The 23,620-nt window shown below is 33.5% G+C and overlaps 1 protein-coding gene across 3 annotated transcripts in view; it reads left to right on the top strand.

The window, feature by feature from the left end:
• The first annotated feature begins 10,556 nt into the window (after positions 1 to 10,556).
• LOC113519810 (myosin light chain kinase, smooth muscle-like) overlaps positions 10,557 to 23,620 on the top strand; it is a 42,673-nt gene continuing 29,609 nt past the window's right edge. For 2 of the 3 annotated variants that reach the window (XM_052895441.1, XM_031911610.2), the window contains exon 1: positions 10,557 to 11,050. The gene's annotated coding sequence lies outside the window, so the exon portion shown is untranslated. The remainder of the gene's footprint in view (positions 11,051 to 23,620) is intronic. The other variant, XM_052895442.1, reaches the window with a different exon arrangement.

Consider the following 23,620-nt stretch of genomic DNA (forward strand, 5'->3'; position numbering starts at 1 on the left):
ATTAAAAGAATAATTAGAAATTGTTAGAAACTTCAAAAAAAAGACGGACTTCTTTGGTAACAAAATCAGTTTGATCTAAAAACTAAACTATTGAATTGATTTTAATAAAATTTCTATGGGGCCAATCTGTAAGTATATTCTTTTAGACAAAAAAAAAAGAATCTTCCAAATCGGTTTAGAACTGACAGAGTTATGAGGTAACAAACATAAAAAAATACAACTGAATTGGGAACCTCCTGTTTGAAGTCGGATAAAAACGAATGAAAACGAACGAGTAAAGAAAGATAAAGGTTGTCTGGAAGAGATTGCTTAGCGATAAGGCCGCCTTTTGTATCATTTCTTATTAATATTCAGTACATTTATTATTTTTTTACTTGGTGTAATAAAGTGTAAAATAAATAAATAAATAGATATAATATATATTATAGCTTGGGTCTTAAGCTAAGGTACCCTGTGTTTAAAGGGACCAGGCCAGGAACATCTGGCGGCACAACACAGATCGATCAGACTCGAATCAATTTAGAAAAATTCACTTTCTAAATTGATCTGATCGAGAACGGAACGCAAGATTTCATTTACATCAAGTACACTTATTTACGGAGGTCGTCATGTACATGACGTACGACTTCTGTATGAAGTAATGTATGTAAAAACTTTAAAACATGTCTGTTTCAATGGTACTAATAGAAAATATAAAAAAAAAAATAAGAAAAATGGTACTAAATAAAAAGAAATTATTTTAAATCCCAATTACAAAAATGGCTAATTGAACATTGTATCTATTCAATTAATGAATTTTTGAAATTAAAAGTGAAATGATAATTAATTAATATTATAATAATATTGTTGACACTAATCACAGACCTACTAATACGTATTAATATCAAATGAGATGAAGTACGTTAATTGACATGAAATTGTTATTGACATATTGTTTTGTTATAAGAATTGTTAATTTAGATAATATTTAAAATTTTGCATGTCTAATTGTGGCGAAATATGTGGACTTAGTATTATTTTATCTATCTGTATATTTACCATATTTCTTGCAAATAAATATTCATTCATTCATTCATATAAACAAACGAATAATAAATGTCACGATCACAGTTTACTCGTGTAGTAAAAATCAAAGATTTATTAAACAATAAATTTTTTTATATGCAACTTAAAATGGCAAACAAGCTGACGGCCAACTTGATGGAAAGTAGCAATCGTCGTCTATAAAAATGAACAGTATCATGGACATAACAGAGTATACTGTATCGCGTATGATACCCCCCATGCGTTGCCATTTCTGAGGACAAACATATTATGCCTCTATACCTTGTAAATTCACTACCATATCCCACCCTTTAAATCGAAACATAGCCATGCAGACAAAACTGCTTCACGGTTGAAACACGAATGGAACAGAAGTATCCAAGCAAACGACTTTCGTACAAAGTTTCCCTCTGATATTTTAATATTTTGATTTATTGATAATTTAGCGTGTCTGTGATAATTTTTACAAAATTTTGTTACATTTTTATTCAATTCTATTGAAATTGAGCTACTCGCTGTGTGGTCCCGGCATAGAATGGGCCACCCCCTCCTTTTCCATGGGAGTCATAAGAGGCGACTAACGGAACTTAATGGTTAAAAGCGTAACTGTGGTAGTCAAGCGTGGCAACAACTTACAAAACTTCCCTTAGGGGGGTCTATGGTTTTTTATTTTTAAATGGATGATAATGGAATGGTAACCCCACCCGCGCTATCGGTATACACCTACGGGGCACCAGTGAACAATGATAGGTGAGGATGAAGTAGGTCAGTTAGCCCATCGTGACGAATTCAACAAGAATTGTTCACGATGGTTTCCAGGGGGAACCACGTGGAGGTCGACCTAATAAGGTATATTGCTAGCAATGGGGCTGTCAAACTCCATTGCTAACGATCCTTTTCCCCCTGGGAGGTCTATGTTTAGCAGAGGACAGTTAATTGCTAATATGACGAATATATCGAGAAATTAATAAGAAAAAAAACTCGTTACACAATTCTGATAGAAAACGCGACTACACTTGCATGATTTTATTTAATTTCATAAATATTCTTTCGATCGGACATTAACGAGGGAGTTTTGTCGAACGAAACGCAGGATGTCCAATTATATTTTATCTTACTTGAGAATTTACGAAAAACAATAATTAGGCGGGTTCGCCTCGCCCATTGTTCGCCGGTAATGGCGTATGCGCAACTGTGAGCATTGCATACTTTGTATATCGCCGGTCACCTATCACGTATCCAAATAATGGCCGACGATTGTCATAATCAGAAAGCCATAAAAAAGTGAGTACCACATAATTACGTACACCTATAAGTGTTCAGGGGTTCATATATTTTTACTTTATGGTTGCTAATTGGCGCTGGTTATTTTGGGTTCGTGAAATTAATTGTCTCATCTCACACTCTTCACTCGTATCCCGGTGGGTGATAGAAAAACTTTTTTTAAAGAATGAGTATGAAATGGTCACCCCGACTACACTGTCGGTATAAGCCGGTGAGGGGGAAAGGATTTGTTAATAATGGGATATAACTGTCCCATTGTTAGCAATACACCCTATCAGGTTGACCTCCATGCGGTTCTCCTTGGAAACCATCGTGGTTAATTCTAGTGAAATTCGTCAAGATGGGCAAATTGGCTTGCTTTAATCCTCAACTATCATTCCTCATGGGAGATTTGCCAGCGTATACCGATAGCGCAGGCGAGGTTACCATTTCATTATCATCCATTGAAAGGTATATGTTGGGGGGGCATCAATGAGAGACTACGAACAAGCGATGAGAGACGATAGGTGAGGATGAAAGCAGGTTAGTTTGCCATTCGATCGTGATGAATTCCATAAAAAAAATATTTCCAGGAGTGTCGCCTATATATTATTAATAATAGGACTGTTAAACTCAATTACTAACAATTCCTCCCCCCCCCCCCCTGTAAAACCGTATTTTTCTATAAGTGTAAATGGAATGGTAACCCTGCCTGCGCTAACGGGATACGCTGGCAGAGCACCAGTGAAGGGTGATAGATGAGAATGAAAGCCTATCATGATGAATTCATCAGGAATTATCCATGATAGTTTCCAGGGAGAACCGCGTGAAGGTCGATCTGGCTGGGTATATTGCTAGCAATGGGATTCTCAGTTTCCATTATTAACAATCCCTTTGCCCCGTGTAAAAACGTATTTTTAAATGTATCTTTGCATATACCTACTTGCAGACACGTATCTACCTAGTTATGTTTATGACGGTACCAAAGTAAGTTGAGGTCAAGACCATTGTATGTTATTCGAAGTTAAAGCGCATAGGCATGCCACATAAAAGTTCTTAGAAAACGTTTGGTCACGAAATTCACATTCGTAGAATAGTGCCCCAGTATGTGGCATTATTGAACGAATTTCTATAGGTACAAGTACAAGCATACGACAACGAGATGCTCCAGATGCTCACAATGACGTTGTTACTCAACTGTCACGATGACAGTTTTAATAGTGATTACCTATTCTATACTCGTATTCGATAGGCAGACAACACACCTGCAATGCCTTTAGTGTTGTGGGTGATCATGGGCAACAGTAGTAAGTGAAACCATCAGGTGAGCCGTATGCTAGTTTACCCTCTAATACAAAAAAAAATTAAGACAGATTATTTATAGTGTTTCATAAAAAATCCGATTTTAATCGTGGTAAATATTTTGATTTAAAATTTAAACTACATAACCGATTTTGATACAATTTCTGTGTCATCAATTTGAAAGTATTTTATCATCATCATCAACATTTCAGCCATTATCCGTCCACTGCTGGACATAAGCCTCCCCCATAGACTGCCATAAAGAACGGCTCTGAGCCACCTGCATCCACTGACTCCCTGCAATGCATGTTACGTCGTCACTCCATCTAATGAGGGATCGTCCTATACTGTGTTCACCCGTATGTGGACGCCACTCGAGAACCTCTCATCTCCATCGGTTGTCGGTTCTTCGAGCTATGTGACCAGCCCATTGCCACTTCAGTTTGCTTATCCTGAAAGTATTTTTAGATAAAATAAAAATTGCAAATCGGTTTACAACTGATCGAGTTATGAGGTAACATACATAAAAGTACCATCGAATTAAGAACGAGAACCTTCCACTTTTTTTTAAGTTTCGAGAGATAGCTTACATTTCAAATACAACCTACTAAGCTTTACCAGAGGGAGACTTTGTACAAAAGTCGATTGCTTGGGTACCTCTGTTCCATTCGTGTTTCAACCGTGAAGCAGTTGTGTTTGCATGGCTGTGTTTCGGTTTGAAGGGTGGGATATAGCGTGAATTTACAGGGTACAGAGGAATAACACCTGAGTCCTCAGGAATGGCAACGCATGGGGAGTAACATGGGCGAAACAGTATACTCTGTTATGTCCATGGTACTGCTCATGTCTACAGGCGACGGTTACCACTTTCCATCAGGTGGGCCGACAGCTTGTTTGCCATTCTAAGTTGTATAAAAAAAAACCTTGTGGTCTCGGCATACAGAAGGCTACTCCTTTCTTTCTCATAGGTGTCGTAAGAGGCGACTAAAGGACGGCGAGGGATAGGCAGCAGCGTCCCTCTTAAAGTATCTTTCTTGGCAAAACCCATCAAGGGGAAGCTTATGTTCAACACTGAACAGTTAAAGTCTGACATGATAAAGTACCAAAAACACGGTTTTATTTTGATAAAAATTTGTCAAATAATATGTCTAATTACCAATCTTTATTAACATTTTATATCTATTCAAAATTTAGTTAAAATAACGGCATTTAGTTAAGAATCACGCCATGCTCACGAACAAACGTTGTAACCTGCCAGTTATACTGAGCCGGTTCTCTTGCATCGATCTCAGTGACTTATCACGTGATTATGCAAGCACCTTACTCCCGATGAACATTCCTTGGGTTCCAACTATGATTCTACTCATTTTCATATGTATCGATCGATACGGAGAAATCGCTTCGTTTGTGATACAAACTCGTGACGTATTTTTTTTTTATTGGATGATAATGGAATGGTAACCCCACCCGCGCTATCGGTATACACCGGCGGGGCACCAGTGAGGGATGATAGGTGAGGGTGAAGCAGGTCAGTTAGTCCATCGTGACGAATTCAACAAGAATTGTTCATGATGGTTTCCAGGGGGAATCGCGTGGAGGTCGACCTAATAAGGCATATTGCTAGCAATGGGGCTGTCAAACTCCATTACTAACAATCCTTTTCCCCCCACTCGTGACGTATTACTGCATAATTATAGATACGTTTAAAAATAGATATTTAGTAATAACAAGGATAAAAATCTATGTTTTTCTCCATCTCAAACAATACGTGAATACTAAGTTTCGCCGCGTGGTCCCATTCTTTCACGTAGGTGTCGTTAGAGGCGACTAAGGAAGGACTTGGGTTGGGCAGCAACGTTCTTCTTAAAACATCTCTAAAAGCCTAACTGCGGTTGCCAACCCGCCTGCCAAGCGCGGCAACTACTAGCAAAACTCCCGTTAAAGGGAAGGCTTATATCCAGCAGTGGACAGTTAACGGCTGAAATAATAATATTCTTCTATACTTATAATAAATCTGTAGAGAGGTCAATTCTGTACATGAAATATATTTCCAAATACTTATAATAAATCTGTAGAGAGGTCAATTCTGTACATGAAATATATTTCCAAATACTTATAATAAATCTGTAGAGAGGTCAATTCTGTACATGAAATATTTTTCCAAATACTTATAATAAATCTGTAGAGAGGTCAATTCTGTACATGAAATATATTTCCAAATACTTATAATAAATCTGTAGAGAGGTCAATTCTGTACATGAAATATATTTCCAAATACTTATAATAAATCTGTAGAGAGGTCAATTCTGTACATGAAATATATTTCCAAACACTTATAATAAATCTGTAGAGAGGTCAATTCTGTACATGAAATATATTTCCAAAATAATTATCAGGGGGTGATTAGTGATCAATACTGATGCCAAAAATGCGATCAGTAAAATTTTTGTCTGTCTGTCTGTACGTTCGTTATAGAAACAAAAACTATTCGACGGATTTTAACGAAACTTGGTACAATTGTTCTACATACTCCTGGGCAGGTTATAGTATACGTTTCATCACGCTACGATCAATAGGAGTAGAGCAGTGAAGGGAAATGTGTCTGTTACACCAAAACTACTGAACCGTGGGGAAGGAGGCTACTTATTTTACGAAAAACGACGGAAACGCGGACGAAGTGTCTGGAACAGCTAGTTCGAAAATTATTTTTTGGTTGAATAAATGAATTAGATGTTATTTTTTTTTATTATTATTTCACTTTATACGTAGCCAAAGCACGTACCGGGCCGCTAGTAAAAAATAATAATAAACCAAGTTTCATGATGACGGCAGCAAATGTACTTTCTTACCATAGATAATACAACACTATACAAGTCCTTACTAACGTGAATACGTCCTTACTAAGTAAATGTGAAAGTGAGTTTGTTTACTTGTTTATTGCCTATTAGCGCTTTAATGGTTTAACACGTAACCATATCAGATAAAAGGGGGTTTACCAGTATTTTTTTTTCAATGGGTAAAAAGGGTATGGTAACGGTAACTCCGCCTGCGCTAATGGGAAATGCTGGCGGAGCACCAGTGAAGGGTGATAGATGAGAATGAAAACAGGCCAGTTAGCCCATCATGATAAATTCATCAGGAATTAACCATGATAGTTTCCAGCGGGAACCGCGAGGAGGTCGACCTGGTTGGGTATACTGCTAGCAATGGGATTCTCAGTCTCCATTACTAACAATCCCTTTCCCGCCCAATGGATGAAATTGGTATGGTAGTCCCGTCTGCGCTAACGGTATACGCTGGCAGGGCACCAGTGAGGGATGATAGGTGAGAATGAAAAGACAGGTCAACGATGGGCTAACCCGTCGTGATGGGGGAAAATGATTGTTAGTTATCGGGAGGTTAGTCCCCATTGCTATCAATATACCCTATTAGGTCGACCTCCACGCGGTTCCCCCTGGAAACTATAGTGACTAATTTATCATTGAATTCGTCACAGTGGGTTAACTGACCTGCCTTTTCATCCTCACCTATCACCTCTCATTGATACCCCGCCAGTGTATACCAATAGCGCAGGCGAGGTTACCATGCCATTTCCACCCATTAAAAGACGGAAAGACGCCTGGAATTCAGCATGATGGTTTCCAGGGAGGACCAATGTGGAGGTCGACCTGAGAGGGTACATTGCTAGCAATGGGACTGGTTGCCAATTGAGACAGTTTAGGTACAAATGCACCCTAAACTACATAAATAAAAAAAAAACATAAATAACAAATGTCGAATTATTTGAAAAACCAAGAAATTTATGTTTTTATACACGCAATAATAATTACTGATAATATAAATGTGAAAATCTGTTTGTTTGTTACCTCTTCGTGCCTTAGTATCTCAACCAATTGTCGTTGAATTTGATATACAAGTATAGTATAGGATGAAGATGGACATATTTCGGTCAATCAATATATCTCAGTCACGCGGATAAAGTCGAGAATAAAAATTAGTATTTGGACGTGGAACAATGTGGATGTGGTATCTGTTCTATCCTTCTCTCTCTTTCGTTTTGAAGTCGTTCGAAAATGGTGAACGATCTGGTGATTTGATTGACGAAAATATCATCTGAGAAAGTAAACGGGTGAAACATCAAAACATGATCTAGATACCCGTAGTATGATAATGGAATGGTATCCCCGCCTGCGCTAGCGGTATACACTGGCGGGGCACCAGTGAGGGATTGTTAAATATCATCACTAACGATCCCTTTCCCCCCTTCAAATCGGCAGCTGTCACAGAACATCTGCTTCACGGTAGAAACACGAGTGGGACAGGGGTACCCAAACAGACGATTTTTGTACGAAGTCTCTGGTATTATAATGGTCATAATAAAGTTTTTTTTTTATACAACTTAGAATGGTAAACAAGCTGACGGCCCACCTGATGGAAAGTGGTAACCGTCGCCTATAGACATAAGCAGTACCATGGACATAACAGAGTATACTGTTTCGGCCATGATACCCTCCATGCGTTGCCATTCCTGAGGACTCAGGTGTTATTCCTCTGTACCCAGTAAATTCACGCCATATCCTACCCTTCAAACCGAAACACAGCCATGCAAACACAACTGCTTCACGGTAGAAACACGAATGGGACAGATTGCACGTATTCACTATGCAGTCCTATAATAAGTGGGTCACGCTTGATAATGTTTGGAATTTCCATTAATTTGAGCGTAAAATAATTACCAGACGTCGGACAAAGTCGCGGGCACCGTTAGTACATTGTTAGCTTTATAATTACGTTAGTATGCCTATTTCCCAAAGCGTGAGTAAAACAATCTAATTTAAGGCCCAGTCCGGCGCTCTTAAACGTGTCGCCACTGCTGTGTGTTAAGTGAGTACGGCCATTTTGAAATCTTTGTTAATCGCTACATAGTATAAAACAAAGTTGCTGTCGTTGTCTGTCCGTCCCTATATATGCTTTAATCTTTAAAACTACTAAACGGATTTGGAAGCGGTTTTTTTAAATAGATAGAGTGATTCAAGAGGAAGGTTTATGTGTATTATACATGCATAATATAGTAGAGAAACACTGATAATTTTGAAGGTTTCTAATGTGATGTGATGTAATGTGCACCCGTGCGAAGCCGGGGCGGGTCGCTAGTATTAAATAAATGTAAAAGTGAGTTTGTTTGTTTGTCACCTTATAGCGCTTTAACGGCTTAACAAATCACAATGGAATTTGGTACTTACTATATGTGATGGTAGACGACGTACTCCAAAATGATACCACTTTTATAGTTCCACTAGTGTTTTTTATATTTATTTACATATCAAAATTACAGTTACAAAACATTACATGAAGAGTTACAAAGAATAGTATGCAAAAATTCAAATCATTCTTTTTCTTTGTTTAAATATACTAATATGGCTTCTTTCCAGCCATGACCAGATGGAGAAGAATATAGGCTACTTTTTATCCCACTCAGTAGACACATCCTGGTCACGCGAACGAAGTCGCGAGTAAAAGCTAGTATTATATAATTTAAGATTGAGTATTACAAAAAATCGATTCCAATTATACTAAAACTAGACATTTTAATTTAAATATTGTTTTTAATAAAAATAAGTTTTAAAAATAATGATTTTTTAAGGGAACAAACTGGAAGTATATTCTTTAAGGTAAAAAAGAATTTTACAACTGTCAGAGTTATGAGGTAAAAAATATAAAAAAAAAATGCAACCGAATTGAGAATCTCCATAGAAGCCTTTAAAAAATCTATTAAAATCACAAATGTACATTGAATATTTTTGGAAATATAATTTATAGGTACTTAAAGAAGGAAGCGTTTCTCTAGTGACACATTTTCACCAAAGAAACATTCATCGAAAAACGACAAAAAAAATGAAATGCTCCATACTAACGTGGCACGACCAGCTGTTTATTTTGTATGAAGGTACGAAATTTTTGGTCGTTGTTAATTCACGAAATTTTAGTCCTAATAAGTATCTATTTATTAAGATATACATTTAAATATATAATTAAGACATACATTACATGATTTAAAAATTCAAAAGAACGTATACGTTCTGAAGAATGGACAGATTTTTTTATTTTAAGTAACTCTAATGATTTCGTTTTCACTTGTATACAGGAAAACGGTATATAAAGCACTTTTTTTTTAAATATGTATGATATTAAAAAAGCCAGTCAAGTGTGTGTTGTATTGACACACCGAAGGTTCCATATAAAAGTACATAAATACGAAACCTTTATTGCGTTTCTTATATCAAAATGACACCTAATAGTTATTATTACTATTATTACTACAATTCGTATTTTGGTAAAACTTAAAAACTGGATCGTACAAGTTTGTTTTTGATAATGTCTCAAAAACGATGCTTGTATAAATTGTAATTATTTCAGATTTTTCGCTTTAGAAACATAGCAGATAAAGGAGCGGGAGACAGTTTTCCTCATATTTTTAATCATAACTTAAAACTACACAGCATAAAAATAAATAAATAAATGTTTTAAAGTATACAAAAGTTTTTACTCGAACTAGTGAGTTAATATTGAAATTTTCAGTTTCCGTTTTGGACCTTCTAGCAAAGAAAAATTTTTTTTAATCATTTCCGTTTTCAATTTGTGTGGGCCAATATCATATAAAACTGTACTAAATTTTAAATCGACAATATTAGTAGTTGCTGAGATATAACTCTGTAACAGACGAATTAATTAATGGACGGACAGATGGACAAAGTCGCACCATAAAGGTTCCATTGTATTCCATTGTAAGGAACCATAAAAATTAATTGAATAATTTTGTCTGTATGTGCATTAGGATTTCACACATTATTTAAGCATGTGTGTATTGAAGTCCGTAGTGAACCACATTTGTGAACTAGTATAGCGAATGACCATTATCAGTTAAACCCAGTTTATAGAAGCATTGTAATGTAGGAAGCTTTTATTTTACAAACAAATGGAAAAAATTAAAACATATTTATTTGGAAAATGCTTCATTGTGTTTTTATTTTAATATTTTTTTTTTTTATTATTTTAAGGGCTTTTACCTTCTTCAGGTATATCAAGCCTATCATACCCTAAACTGATTTCTCAAATAAAACTTTATCAAGAGTAAGTACTCTTGACACGGAAAGAGAAGAATTAATGGGCATCAATAATTTACAGAGATGTTAAACAAATTCTGGTTTAGGTTCAGCTAATATGGACTATCATTAAATTTATTCAAATATTGAGATAGATAAATAAAAATATTAAGTAGGTGGCCTGTCTCGTTTAACGTACGATCGGTGGGCGCCACGGTACTCGATACCGTGTGCAGTGCGCAGCGCAGGAGCACAGCGAGCACAGCACTCGCGCGACGCTGATACAGAGAGAACGTGCGCGCGCGCATCACACGCGTTCCTGCCCTCACGTTAGATCGGTAAGTGACACTTAATACGTTCTAATATACATTATATTAAATCTAGATTGTTATTATTTTTATATTAAATTACTATTACGATGTTCTAATTTTAAATTTAGCGGTCGAGTTTTTTTTTCTAAATAATCTATATCCCAACAGTGATATGTCTATAGATATATATTTTTTACAATTTTAGATATAAAATAAATGGTTGATAATGAGATGGTAACCCCACGTCTAATGGGTAACACTGACAGGTACAATTGAGGGATTATAAATAAAAATGAAGTATCACTAAATAGCGGGTATCGCTAGATTTTTGCAAACGAAGGTAGTGCTCTCACTACTCTTTCTCTATCTCTCTCTCTTTCTCTTGTCTCTGCAACAGTTGCAAAACGAGTACGAAATATGTTTTAAATTTTAATAATATTGATTATGGCCTTGTGAAATTCCTTCATGTGTATTATGATTTCTACATTGAGTTCCTCTGGGTTCAAGAGGTCGTCCGACATTTTGATATCGCCTACTCTAGTTTGGATATCTCTATTAATATCGATCGGGTTCTTCGATTCAATATTATATGTTGGACAACTGATAATTGTGCCTACTGTTAACCTTTAGTCTACCCTAGAGTTGGTCTCATTTTAATATTTTTCTTTACGAATCAAAATACCACATGTTGCGAAGTGAAATTTGTAAAAAATTAATAACAAAACATGATTCTAATGAAATATTTAAATTATTTTTTGTAAATTGTCGAAGACCAAGCATTCCGTGTGGCGGGACGAACGTACATAGTATCTTAATCAAATACCTATTTGACTTGGCACTGTTTTTTTTTTATTTAGTAAGTAATACATATAATTATATTTCATACTAGTGGATAATAGGTGCATTAATATGCCATCAATTTGTTTATCACGTTTTAGTGAGTTTTTTTTCGGTTTTTACGAGAAATCTTCAGGAACACAACAGTGTAAACTGCATTCAATTTTGGACAGTAGATTTTTCCGTGACGCCGCAACAAACATTTTTTTTTATACAACTTAGAATGGCAAACAAGCTTACGGTCCACCTGATGGAAAGTGGTAACCGTCGCCTATAGTCATAAGCAGTACCATGGACATAATAGAGTATACTGTTTCGCCCATGATACCCCCCATGCGTTGCCATTCCTGAGGACTCAGGTGTTATTCCTCTGTACCCAGTAAATTCACGCCATATCCCACCCTTCAAACCGAAACACAGCCATGCAAACACAACTGCTTCACGGTAGAAACACGAATGGGGCAGAGGTACCCAAGCAATCGACTTTTGTACAAAGTCTCCCTCTGGTAATATAGCATAGATAAACACAAACAGATAAAATTTCTAAAAATTTTTGTTTTGATTTCTATTGCTCTTAATAAGACCTCTCATATATGTTTTTCTTTTAAGTGTCTCTTTTCTTTTCTTTTAAATGTTTCCTCTTGTCGGTGCAACTATTTTATGCATCTTCTTCCAGCCAGTTCCATTTATTCTATTCCAGGCCATATCCTTGATCTCCTTACACGACAACACCTAGTATTTATTTTATCTGTCCCATGTAGCTGTTCCTCGGTCTTCTTCTTCCTCTTTTGCTCTTTATTTTCCCTTCTTCTATGCTCTTTAAAAAATCGTCATGTCGTATAAGAAGCCCAGCATTTTGCCTCTTCTATTCTCCATATCTCTTATGCACACATATTATTTCGTTATTTTTTTTTATAAATTAGTAAGATTATTTCCGAAAATTGTTAGACAATTCTAATAATGCCACACTTCAATAGGGCAAACTGCGAAAATATCCAAACGTGCAAACATCTCCATCAACATTTCGGCCATTATCCGTCCACTGCTGGACATAAGCCTCCCCCATAGACTGCCATAAAGAACGGTCCTGGGCCTGCATCCACTGGCACCCTGCAAATAAGCAAACATACCTACATACAAACAAATGTATTGTTAACAGTTACAAATAATAATAATATTAAACAATCATAATAATTACTTATAATATACAATGTCTGCCGAGTTTTAAAACAAAAGTTAGGAACTTTTATCTAAGCAAATTGTCATCTTCATAATTTGTTTATTAACCTTATTCTTTTAATATTAAAAAAAATTACAACTTTATGTTTTATGTATATATGTAAGTAAGTATGTATTTATATATTTGTATGTATTTATGCAGGTGTTTATATACACATATACAAAAAGGAATTGTATCAGAAAAACAATAAAACATATATAGTCCACATGGGCCAGCTTATCTCTAAAAGAGATTTCTTTAGCAAACCCAATATGAGATAAGCTAACAGTGTATGTACATATATAAAAGCAAGTAAGGATATATATTTACATAATTGCATATATTACATCTCAATATCGTGCCTCCGATCAAATTGTTTATAATTACTCCTCTCCACCTAAAGGTAGCCTGGAAGAAATCGCTTTTAGCGATAAGATCGTCCATTCTTTTGTCATTGTGATTATTTCTTGCAATTGTTTATATTTATAATAAGTTTATTACTGTACCCTTTTGAAGAAAACAATATCTATCTATCTATAGGAGCAAGTTTTAAGAAAGGTAATAAAGTATGAATGTAAATGGTTATAGGGATGGAGGAAGACCTAAAAATGACATGAATAGTCTATATATATATATATATATATATATATATATATATATAAATGACATGAATATATATATATAAAAATGACATGAATAGTCTATATATATATATATATATATATATATATATATATATATATATATATTGCACTAAAACAGACGTTAATAACAATGTTAGTAAAGGCGAACTTATTTCTAAAAGAGATTTCTTCCAGTCAACCTAACACCGTGGCCTAGGAAGTAGTGAGTGAGTAGTGCAAAACAGAAATTAAAATAAATATTTACATAAATTATAAATCATTAATACGGAAATGACTGCATAAAAAGAAGAATGGAAGGCAAATACATATTACGACGACTTTGAATAATAATTGGGGATAATAGTAGGGAGAAGACGATGAAGATGATGATGAATTTAAAAATACTACATACAATTCTTTACAAATTTACTAATATTAATAACATCAGTATATGGAATTTTCACTAGATACATTATATTCGATTAAAGATTAAAAAATATAGAAAAACAAACAGATACCGTAGTTACCATTTAAAAATAATTATGCAATAAAAAAATATATTTGAGTGTCATTTTAAATAACAATATAAAACAAATTATTAAATTATGTTTCACAAAAAATAAGCGATTTTAATTGTGACACAAACCAATTATTTATAAGCTAAACTATTCAACAGATTTTGATAAAATTTCTATGTGGACCAATCTGTAAGTATATCCATTCATATAAAAAAAGAATTTTCTAAATAGGTATATATATATATATATATATATATATATATATATATATATAGTATCCAAGTAATAATCTCGATAATATAGCAATAATCAGACAGAAACAGAATTTAATAAGAATGTAAACAAACGCACAGTTGATCCGAGCATAAGACAGTCAGCTGATGTTCAATAGTAGCACGCAACATCGATCTTTTTGATGATCGATTTTTAGTGATTTATTTTAATAATATTTTTTTTATTAATTTGCGATTGCATAGAAAATGACAAGAGTCTAATCTCGTCTAATTATTATAAGAAAATTGTAACTAGATAGATAGATGCCTGTAGATAAGAGATAATTAATAATATATATACATATATATATATATATATATATATATATATATATATATATATATATATATATATATGTATGTATGTATATAAGGTAACTCAATAAGAGCAATGTTTATAATTTTTACCTGTACATTTATTATGCAAATAGTACGCCACGAATTTGCGTAGTATCCAGTTTATACATTTATGTTTCTGAAGATGTAACTTAAAATATAGTATATATTATTACTTGAGACATTAGCTAGAAGTAATTACCAATTACTAAAATCCATACGTACAAAGCAGCAGGCATATATAACAATATTAAAAAATAGATCATATAATTCATTTGGCGAGAGTTTACGTTACTTCCCTTTGCATTAAGTTCTATTGAAACATAATATAATTGGAATATGCGGATGTTTAGAATAAACAATATTGAACAACAATCCCAAAACGAGCTTCAGATGGTGTAAACTGTAAATGGAACTGAATCATTCTTTGGAATATATTGATATCTCGGTAATACAGTTAAAATTAAAGTATACTAATTGTTGAAGTATATACAAGTTCCTATCGAACTATGTAACGCGATATTTTTGCCAATTTGAGATTTGATTTTAACAATATTGTTAATCGGAAATTTCCTCGCTCGCGTTTTGATCCTAAAACAAATCAGTAATACGTTACTGAGTGTAACAGGGGTGTATCAGTGATGACTAAGGCAAATACTATCTCATGTCTTTCTAATCTTGTCTCACCCGATTGTCTTCCATTCACTTTCAGCTTAGTATCTGTAGATATTGTCAAGAAAACTATTCGATCATTATCCACTAAAGCTATCGGCAGCGATAATGTGAGCCTTCATATGTTCCTTCCCGTGTTCAAGGATATTTTGCTTGTCCTTACTCATATTAACTCATTAACTTTGCTCTCATGCTTAATATCTTCCTATCACAATGGGAAAAGGCTTACGTCATATTACTTCCTAAATCTGCTAAACGGGGGAAGAGATTGTTAGTAATGGAGACTGAGAATCCCATTGCTAGCAATATACCCAACCAGGTCGACCTCCTCGCGGATCCCCTGGAAACTATCATGGTTAATTCCTGAGGAACTCATCATGATGGGCTAACTGGCCTGTTTTCATTCTCATCTATCACCCTTCACTGGTGCTCCGCCAGCGTATCCCGTTAGCGCAGGTGGGGTTACCATACCATTTTCACCCATAAAAAAAATTACTAATCCGACTAGTTTTCGCCAGTACAGTCCCAGATCCATTTTTAGCTATTCTTTCTAAAGTCTTAGAATCCATAGTTCATAGCCAATTATACAAGTTCTTTTCCATCAACGACCTATTATGTTCCTTCCAATCAGGCTTTAATCCTTCTTATAACACTACTGACTCGCTTAATATTACAGTGGGTGTACGTCAGGTTATGGATGGCATGAAATTAACTGCAATTATTTTGTTGGACTTGAACAATGCTTTCAAATATGTTGAATTCGACGTTTGCCTCGGTACCTTCGTACAGTCAACGTTTCCATTCCAGATGTAGAATGGTTCACTTCTTTTGTTTCTAGTCACTAGCACTGTGTAAGAACGAATGATAGTTTATCGAATTGGACTTCATTAACTGCTGGTGTGCCTTAAAGCGGTGTACTTTTCCCTTTTTCATTAAATTCAATTTTTATTAATATTTCTGGAGTCAATACTTCTTCCTTCTATGTGTATGCAGATGACCTCCAATTATACCGTCACTTTATGTATATATGTTTATCATATGTGGTATAATGTTGTGGACCTCCTTTACTAATGACATTAATAGACGGATGTACTTTACATATCACTCAAATGTCTCCAATATTTTCTCATTTTCAATAGCAAAATAATACTTTTTCAATTAATTCTACTTTCCATTCTGAACTATGTCAACGTCTATTTCTTAGATGTGCTCGAGGAGCTGCTAAATAAATTTGAGCATTTACAAAATTTTGCAATTACATTTATTTTCAGTTTATGTAAATAAATATATATAGATAGATAGATACTCTTTATTGTTTCCTCCAAAAGATTACAACATAATTATATTAAATATTACAATATAATTGTTAAATATTGCGTAATAATGTTTAAATACCGAATTCGTTTAAAGTGGCTCTCAATCCGACTTCTATCTGTTCTTCCTTTCTTATTCCTATCTTTAAGGATCTTAATTCTCCTATCTAGTTCTGGCGTTGCATAAAAACTACTGCACCAATTTGCGCAAAATGCAGTTTATAAAATTGTGTTTTTGCTAATCTGACTTTAAATATGGTGTATATTTTTTTGAAAGACATTAACTAGAAGTTATTACCAATTACTAAAATCGTACAAAATACCGAGCAAAAGTTATTCATAAATAACAATATTAAAAAATCGATCATATGATTCATTTGGAGAGTGTTTACGTGTTAGTACTTACTTCCCTTTGCATTAAGTTCTATTGAAACGTAATATAATTGGAATATGCGGATGTTTAGAATAAACAATATTGAACAACAATCCCAAAACGAGCTTCAGATGGTGTAAACTGTAAATGGATCTGAACAATTCTTTGGATTATATTGATTTCTCGGTAATATAGTTAAAATGAAGGATTTTATTTTTATTTTTTTATTTATTTATTCATTAGTACAAATATGTGTACATGGCGGACTTAATGCTAAAAGCATTCTCTCCCAGTCAACCATAGGGAAGTGTCAGAATACTCGAATGCGGTACTACTAATTATTGATATACATACATACTAAAATTACATATATAAACGAATAAATATATATGAATAACAAATATACTTACACATATATGATGTATACTATATTATACACGAAATTGAGAATAATATAAAGCACTTACTACTCAGATAAAGATAAAAAGTGATCGTGGACGCTTTTTTTGAAAGACGGTTTAGTCGGTAGTCTCTTCTTGTTGTTGTTGTTGAAGTTATACAAGTTCCTATCGAACTATATAACGCTATATTTTTGCCACTTTTGATTTGATTTCAATAATACTGTTAATCGGAAGTTTCCTCGATCGCGTGTTGATTCTAAAACGAATTATATCAACATTGATTCCGTTTTTAAAATACCTTCATATAAATAATATTACGCAATTATATTATACTTACTTAATAGTTTTATTAATAAACTCAGTGATTTACTTTATCGATAGGATATAAATGTGCCATACAATTATTGATTCGTTTATGTAACTACATTAAAACTGTACAAAGTGATAATAAAATTTAGTACGAACAAACCACATATATGTATATATATGTATATATATATATATATATTATATAGTAATACAGAAAAATGAATGAATTTTTGCAATAATTAACTGAGGTCAAAAATAGATAGAGATTAAATTCAATCGAAAAATATACTGTTACCAATATTTGTGCGATGGTAGTGCCATCTAAAGTGAAGAATTTCTGGACTAATAATGATCCATGAGATATTTCGTGCTAATACTTCTGTAGAGGGGGGAAAGGGATTGTTAGCAATGAAGTTCCCTATTAAGTCGACTTCCGCGTGGTTCCTCCTGGAAACCATCGTGAACAATTCTTGTTGAATTCGTCACGATGGGCTAACTGACCTGCTTCATCCTTACCTATCATCCTTCACTGGTGTCCCGCCGGTGTATACCGATAGCGCCGGTGAGTTCCATTATCACCCATTAAAAACAATACTTCTGTAGACGGATTTGTGGCATAACCTACGATGCTAAGATTTCTCCTATAATAAATGTCCTGAGTTAAAAACTTAGTACATAACCAGAGTAAAAATAAATAATTCTTTACTTTATCAGTCATCGGGTAAAGAAATATACAAAAAGGTACCAAACGACCACCATCGTATGTTGCTATTAGATTTAATAAAATGACACACGTTTAATAAATTTAAAGAGCGTTACACTTATTAAAAATATAAAGTTCACTATTAGTTACTTTAAAACTCAGCGCTAAAATAAGAAAACATCACATCGGGAGGAACGTATCTAAATCAGAAACCGGTTTAGTAACTCGAGCGTACAGAGCACCGCACCTGTCACAACAGTTTAAATTATATAAAAAAAAAAATGTGCATCAAGTATGAAACCAATAAAATGCATGCGCATGCACAAATCATATTGTTTTCATAGACGCAACTCGATAAGTCTTATCGCTTGCCAAACGACCATTTTTACTTTGAATACACAAATTGTTTGTCACTAGAAAGAATAGGAAAGTTATAAGTTACTTTTTAAGTTTTTTTTATAGTTAAAAATAAGTATCTAGAAACCTCGCAAAATATATATACTATTTAAATATATTTGTGAAAATTTTTTTTTTATATTTTGTTAGTTAATAGTTGTGTGTGAATAATTGAAGTGAAACTAGGTGACAACGGTAGATGGTAGATTGCTATATATATATATATATATATATATATATATATATATATATATATATATATATATATATATATATATATATATATATATATATATATATATATATATATGTATAGCAAAGCAGCACAATACAAATTAATACATTAATAAAATAAATATTACATAAAACAGAATCATTTTGTACTACTATATGTTGCTTCAATAGTTCTCAATAAAAATGTAAACAAACGCATAACTGACTCGACCATAAGACAGTCAGCTGATATCCAATAATAATATATGGTATATAAAAAATCGATTATAACTGAAAATACTTAAAACTTGAAATACGAAATATGTTAATAATATGTTCTTTATTAAGGTATGTAGTAAATTGCGCAAGTGATTATAAATAAAAAAAAATGTTTTAAAAATCGATTATACGATCGAATGTATCGATTTGTCATTAACTTCATTTAGATATTATTTCTGTTATAATTACCACAAAACTTATTTATCTTTACATTAATATTGAAACGCACTATACATGGTACAAGCGGATGTTTTAAGTAAATTATGTAAAAAAAAACAACCCTAAAGTGTGCTTAACATAGTGCAAGTGTGTTCTGTAAACAATCCTGATTTATAATTCTAAGGAGTGAACCCATTTCTCGGTAACAAAGTTAGAATAAGGATGTTGAATTTACGCAAGTTCCGATTGAACTTTGTAACGCGATATTTTCACCGCTTACGATCCGATTTCCATAACATTGTTTAATAATGGAGTTAAAATTAAATGCACAATAATCACGTCGGCGCCACTTGTGGCGAGTGTACATTGTAAAATTCCTAGTGGGGGGATAAAGTTAGCACACGGTGGTGAATGCACGATCATAGTTAGGATGAATACATGCTAACTTTATGAACTCATTAGAACAGTAATGGCTATTCATCACCTTTTATATTACTTTATATTTATCTACATATATTATGTTTATATTTTTTTGCTATTATATATATAATTTATTGTGTATAAAGGTATACATCATTCACAGTTATTTTCTTTACCTATCCCAATAATGAAGTACTGCGTTCACTTAGATAGATAGATAGATAGATGATTTATTTACTTTATTTACAGCACACAAATTACAATAAAAAAAAGCATATACATAATACACAGTAAAAGAGATAAAAGAATAAAAATGAAAATGCACAAAACAAAAAAAAAAAACAAAATATATAAACTAACACTCTCCTTTCTTTCCCTTCCTTCATGCGTGTGCCATAGTAACACAAAATGGTCACAACTCAGTTTATTGCTTTGCCCTTAAAAGAGCAAAACACTGATATTCTGTTGTAGCCAAGAGTCAGTCGCGACTTACGAGTATTCTTAAGGGTCGGTGTTTTTTTTTTTTGATGGCTGAAAATGGTATGGTAATCGCGCCTGCGCTAACGGGATACGCTGGCGGAGCACCAGTGAAGGGTGATAGATGAGAATGAAAACAGGCCGGTTACCCCATCATAATGAATTCATCAGGAATTAACCATGATAGTTTTCAGGGAGAACCGCGAGGAGGTCGACCTGGTTGGGTATATTGCTAGCAATGGGATTCTCAGTCTCCATTACTAACAATCCCTTTCCCCCCTAAGGGTCGGTGTTAGGTACAGGCGCTTATAGGCTACAGTAACTCCGTTACCATCAAGTAGACCGCATGCTTGCTTTGTCACCATGATGTAGCATGAAAAATAAATACAGGGAATTCGTAAAATTTTTGCATAAACAGATACCTAACTGCGATAATAAATGAAAGTAGTAAGGTAATAAGAGCGCCAAGTCTTCCGTTTGCTATTGTTGGTGCGTATTAACTGCGGACGCAGCTCGCACTTGACCGCGGCGTACACCACCGAATGTTTTGTCCGTGAATCAACTCTGTCCCAAATAGGACATGTTGCAACGTCGCCGCTTGCATAATTGGTATGCGCTAGTGACATAATGTGTTTTCAACTTTTGTCAAACTGGATGTACGAACAGTAACGTGAGTGCGTCGCCGGAACATTACAGATTATTAAAATTTATTGTATTGTATTTTAAAATACATTAGTTTCCACAAATACCGCAAAACGTATTTAAGTTACCCACTAATATTATTAATTTGGAAGTTTTTTACGTTGCTTGAATGTTAGTTGTTCAATCTATACATGTAATAAAATTGTAGAGGTCACATAAAAAAAAACCTAAAAATCGAGTCAGGAAAATGTTAGAACTGAAATAGAACACATCCAGATTTTTTTATTTTTTTTTGTTTCTCTGTTTTTATGGGCTAATTTCCAAATCTGTTGGACCGATTTCAATGAAATTTTGCATAATAGTACCTTACATCTTCGGTCAACATTTTAGATACTTTTAATCACGGAAAATTAAAGAGTTTCCAAGGGATAATTAAAAAACTATAGTAACTATACAGCTTAGTACACAAACTACTTAAATAGAGTAATTTTGACTTAAGGCAAAGAGTGAGGACGACATGTCATTTGTTAATTTTGGTCTAGTGTTCCCAGACATGATAAATAGGTAGGTACATACATCGATACATACTAAACAGAAATAACAAGAACCACGCGGACAAAGTCGCGGGTATTAACTAGTCAACTAAGGGCTGAACGGTTATTATTGAAATTTGGTACACGGAGAATTTATATGTTAACTAACACATTACAATAAGTACATTGGCCGTAACCTCGGGAAACGAATAGCATAGTATAGTTTGTAGTAAACATATTGAATGGAATGAACCCTGTGCTGTAAACACTTTTGTTTGTAAATCTTTAACTGCACTGATAACATTGTGTACGAAATATTTGCCTGAATCATAATAACACTACTCATAATACACATTTTTATAATTAGCGCAAGACTAGTTTTATGACACTACTAGTTGCATTCCGCGGCTACGTCTATATGAATCAGTAGATAAAGAGCTAAGTTAGGATGTAACCTAACCGTGTACCAAATTAAGTAATTATTAATTTTCATTCAATTTTTTTGAGTAATTTTCGCATATAAGAATACCAAACATTCGCCCATACATTCATCTATCGTTACAAACTTTCGTAATAGATTAATATTTAAATCAAAAACATTAAATGTAAAAAAATGCCAAGTTTACAACGAAGTTCTTAAACTATAAAAAATGATAAGATTTTATGTAAAAACAAGTCGGTTATTTTAGTTAGTACATGTCGAAGTGCATATTCAATAACTTTGTTGTAAATAATAGTTATTTAATCAATTATTTATTTTAATTAATTAACTTGACAATTGCATTGCTATATATTCTACTAATAAAATACTTTACTCTTAAGTGCACTGTTTAGATTTATTTAGTAATCGAAATAGTATTATTTTTTTCTTTTATAAGTACGGATTTCATTTCTATTTATAGGTTATCCCCCTTTTTTTTTTCTTGTGTTTCTTGTTCTGTTATTTAAATGAATGAAGGGAATTTTTAATAATTATTATATTTTTATTTAATGAAATAGAATAATGAAATTTTGTGAATTTAAAATTTTTCTTCCTTTATAAGTTTAAAGCTAACTAAAATACAAAATTTGATGTTTATGATATTGTTTAAAGTGCCTTAGAATTTTGACGATCGGTAAGTGTATCAGTGACATAATAAAAGAACTTTGTCTAGAAATAATTCGTAAATTATTAGGTATATAGGCAATATAGTTAGTTATAGTATATCCTCTTGATCACTGAAAATTCTAATTTCTCGCTTTATCCACAATAAAGTTAAAAAGGGGTCATAAGTGCCGTGAGTCGCTTCGAGAAAAGGATGAAACTACTATGTTCGCCTTGGCGCTAACACTGCCGTGCCTGATAGGATTAATTAGGTTATGGATTGATACACCTTTTCCGTTAGATAGGTACACCCTGTATATTATTAAAGAATGGCTTATGGAACATAATCATCCTTATATAACTAACCGGTTCACTGAAAGAATAGTCCGGATCCAAATAAAATCATAAGACTTATATAGCGCGCTTATAACCCTAATTCCAAATTATTCAGTTGATACTCCCATAAGCAGGCTTAAGCATTCCGCGGCGTCTTTATTATAAGACATTTTTGTACCTATTACCTTTTAAAGGACATAATAAGAAACGTAGTAGTCTTTACAATGTATATACAGGGTGGTATATATTTTTAAGAAAGAAAAAAATATGCTTACAGCGATAATGTAGGGCACGGTCAAAGGTATTTACCGAATTACCCTCGTGGTAAACGTAATGTTCGAAATGCCCATATTTCGTCGATCATATATTTTTTTTAATGGATGACAATGCAATGGTAACCCCGTCTGCGCTAACGTTATGCGCTGGGGGGAAAGAAATTGTTAGCAATGGAGTTTGATAGCCGCATTGCTAGCAATATGCCC

The sequence above is a fragment of the Galleria mellonella genome, unplaced genomic scaffold (genome assembly GCF_026898425.1).
Source record: "Galleria mellonella isolate WM207_F2 unplaced genomic scaffold, CSIRO_AGI_GalMel_v1 utg28, whole genome shotgun sequence".
Lineage (NCBI taxonomy): Eukaryota > Metazoa > Arthropoda > Insecta > Lepidoptera > Pyralidae > Galleria > Galleria mellonella.